The sequence below is a fragment of the Capsicum annuum genome, chromosome 3 (genome assembly GCF_002878395.1).
Source record: "Capsicum annuum cultivar UCD-10X-F1 chromosome 3, UCD10Xv1.1, whole genome shotgun sequence".
NCBI lineage: Eukaryota > Viridiplantae > Streptophyta > Magnoliopsida > Solanales > Solanaceae > Capsicum > Capsicum annuum.
The window spans coordinates 191,738,201-191,742,049 of record NC_061113.1 but is presented as its reverse complement, the minus strand read 5'-3'; the positions used below and the strand labels follow the sequence as shown (position 1 = coordinate 191,742,049).

Sequence of the window (3,849 nt, the reverse complement as noted above, 5' to 3'; positions counted from 1 at the left end):
TTGCCAAGGCTTTATGTTATTCAGGGGATAGCATTAATTTGAAGCCACTAGCCATTTACAGGCAGTTGGGGTTGGGGGATCCTACACCAACCAACATACGGCTCTTAATGGCAGATAGGTCGGTAAAACAACCTGTTGGTATCTTATATGATGTATTAGTAAAGGTTTCTACCTTCATTTTTCTTGCAGACTTTGTTATTTTGGATTGCGAGGTGGATTTTGAGGTGCCCATAATCTTTGGTCGACCTTTCCTCGCAACAGGAAGTGTTCTTATTGATATGCGAGCAAGTGAGCTTTTATTTTGGATGAATGATGAAGTAGTACATTTTGATGTATGCAAATCAATGAAGCAGACCAAGGATATGAATGTGTTCTCTATAGTTGATGTTTATTATGAGGATGAGAAAGAACTAGCTTTAGAGAAGCAGCTTACTGTTGAGCCATTGGCTGCTGTGCTTTTGAACTTTGATCGTGAGGATGTTAAAGAGTACGAAGAAACTATTTATGCTTTGACAGGAATGGGTTCGTATTCTTATGCCCCCAACAAGCTGGACCTTGACCTTAAGAATTGACATTCACCACCGACAAAGCCATCCATTGAAGAACCACCGGTGTTAGAATTGAAAGAGCTACCCAGTCATCTAAGGTATGTGTTCTTGGGTAGTGGAAATACACTGCCGGTTATTATTGCTGCTGATTTAGGTGAACAACAGGTAGAGGCTCTCATCTCTGTTCTGTAGAGGTACAAGAGAGCTATTGGTTGGACTATTGCTGATATAATTAGTATCTCTCCTGGCATATGTATGCATAAGATTCAGCTAGAGAAAGATTGAGTACCCACTATTGAGTATTAGCGTCGTCTGAATCCACCTATGCAAGAGGTGGTGAAGAAAGAAATCATAAAGTGGTTAGATACAGGGGTGGTGTATCCGATCTCAGACAGTAAATGGGTGAGTCCTGTACAATATGTGCCCCAAAAAAAGGGCATGACAGTAGTAGCAAACGAGAAGAATGAGCTAATTCCACTCAGGCCTGTCACAGGGTGGAGGGTGTGTATGGATTACCGAAAGCTAAACTCATGGACGTTAAAGGACCATTTCCCAATGCCATTCATAGATCAAATGCTTGATCGATTGGCAGGGAAAGAATGGTTTTATTTCTTGGATGGTTATTCTGGATATAATCAGATTTGCATTGCTCCTAAAGATCAAGAGAAGACCAGTTTTACATGCCCATATGGTACTTTTGCATTCAAACGAATGCCATTTGGGCTATGTAATGCACCTGCCACTTTTTAGTGGTGTATGATATCCATTTTCTCTGATATGGTTGAAAACACCTTGGAGGTGTTTATGGATGAGTTTTCGGTAGTAGGTGAGTCATTTGAGTCATGATTGGCAAATCTGAGTATGGCTTTGCAACGATGTGTGGAATTCAATCTGGTGCTAAATTGGGAGAAGTGCCATTTTATAGTTAAGGAAGTCATTGTTCTCGGGCATAAAGTCTCTGAAAAGGGAATTGAAGTTGATCGAGCAAAGATTGAAGTTATCGAGAGACTACCACCTCCAATTTCACTGAAGGGGGTTCGTAGTTTTCTCGGTCATGCAGGTTTTTATTGGAGGTTTATTAAAGACTTCTCCAAGATTGCAAACCCATTATGCAAACTTTTGGAGAAGGAGGCAAAGTTTTACTTTGGTGAAGATTGCTTGAAGACATTTGAATGCCTCAAAGGAAAGCTAGTTGAAGCACCTATAATTGTAGCACCCGATTGGTCTTTACCTTTTGAAATTATGTGTGATGCAAGTGGTGTAGCCTTGGGTGCTGTACTTGGTCAGAAAAGAGAAAAGCTATTTCATCCAATCTACTACGCGAGAAAGGCATTGAATGGAGCATAGAATAACTATACCATCACTGAACAAGAGCTTCTTGTTGTTGTTTATGCTTTCAAAAAGTTTCGTGCTTACTTGTTGGGAACCAAGGTAGTGGTTCATACAGATCATGTGGCTCTAAGATATCTAATGGCAAAGAAGGATGCCAAGACAAGGCTAATTAGGTAGGTGCTACTGCTTCAAGAATTCGATTTCGAGGTAAAGGATAGAAAAGGTTGTGAAAACCAAGTAGCTGATCATCTATCTTGACTTGAGAGTGAGCACACAGTGCAGACCGACCTTGATATTGATGATGCATTCCTCGACAAAGATATTCTAGCAACTATGGTGGAAAACTTACCGTGGTATGCAGATTTTGCTAACTACATGGTAAGCAAAGTGATTCCTGAGAATCTCTCCTTTCATCAGAAGAAAAAGTTCATGCATGATGTGAAACATTACTTCTGGGATGAGCCTTATCTTTTTTGACGATGTGCTGATGGTATTATTAGGCGGTGCATCCCAGATGTAGAGGTGCCTAGCATACTGAAAGCAAGCCATGCTTCCCAAGTTGGAGGTCACCATGCAGGTGAACGGACGGCTAAGAAAGTACTGCAAAGTGGCTACTATTGGCCTTCATTATTCAAGGATACCTACGATTTTGTAAGAAGATGTGATCAGTGTCAGTGGAAAGGTTCTATCTCAAAGCACCATGAGATGCCCATGTCCAAAATGCTTGAAGTAGAGTTATTTGATTTCTGGGGTATTGACTTCATGGGCCCATTCGTGAGCTCATTTAGGATGAAATATATCTTAGTTGCTGTGGATTACGTATCCAAATGGGTCGAAGCAGTCGCTCTAGCTGATAATGAAGGTAAGAGTGTTGTGGCATTCTTAAAGAGAAATATCTTCTCTCGTTTTGGGGTACCCCATACCATCATAAGCTATGGAGGATCACATTTCTACAACAAGCTGTTCAGAGCCGTATTAGCAAAGTATGGGGTTAAGCAACATAAGGTAGCTACACCGTACCACCCACAAATTAGTGGGCAGGTAGAGGTTTCAAACCGGGAAATCAAGCTGATCCTTGCTAAGGCTATGAATGCCAGCAGGAAAGATTGGTCCAGGAAGCTGGATGATGCCTTATGGGCATATAGGACCGCGTTTAAGACACCAATTGGCATGTCACCATACCAACTAGTTTATGGAAAGGCTTGTCACTTGCCAATTGAGATAGAACATAAAGCAATGTGGGCACTGAAGCAGCTTAACCTGAACTGGGATGATGCTATTAATATGAGATTGGGGCAGCTGAACGAGATGGATGAATTCTGTCTATATGCATATAAAAGAGCAGATCTTTACAAGAAAAGGATGAAAAAGTACCATGATTGGAGGATTATCCAATGAAACTTTTTGAAAGGCGATTTGGTACTCCTTTTCAACTCCAGACTGAGGCTGTTTCTAGGTAAGTTGAAGTCTAAATGGTCTGGTCCATTCAGAATCAGCCAAGTTTACTCATCTGGAGTAGTAGAGTTAGAAAACGATAATGGTAGTTTCTTTAAGGTTAATGGCCAAAGAGTGAAGCTATATATTGGTCCAACTGACTCGATAAAATGAAGTCTGAGTAATCGAGATAACTATGTAGTGCCGCGACAATAAATCAAGCACTACATGGGAGGCAACCCATCATTTTTAATCATTTTTGTTTTACTAGGAGTTTGTTTTTGATAAATAAAAATTCAAAAAGAAGAGTCGAGCCACGACCAAAACTAAGGAGCTTGGTGGGAGGCAACCCATCCTTCTAATTATTTTTGTTGTTTTTGATTAAGTGTAGGTGCATGAAAGTACAAAAGAAGAGATTAGCCCCAAATTTTGATTTGAAAGTGAGGCATGTCAATTGTGGTAAGTCTAGGAATGATCTCACATAGGCAATAGGCTAGGCGCCGCCTATGCCATCGCCTATGCTCACTGCCTCACA

At 40.8% G+C, this 3,849-nt stretch overlaps 1 pseudogene; it reads left to right on the top strand.

Annotated features, from left to right (window-relative positions):
* Nucleotides 1–232: 232 nt before the first annotated feature.
* Nucleotides 233–3,314, top strand: LOC124897065 (annotated as a pseudogene).
* The last annotated feature ends 535 nt before the right edge of the window (nt 3,315–3,849 follow it).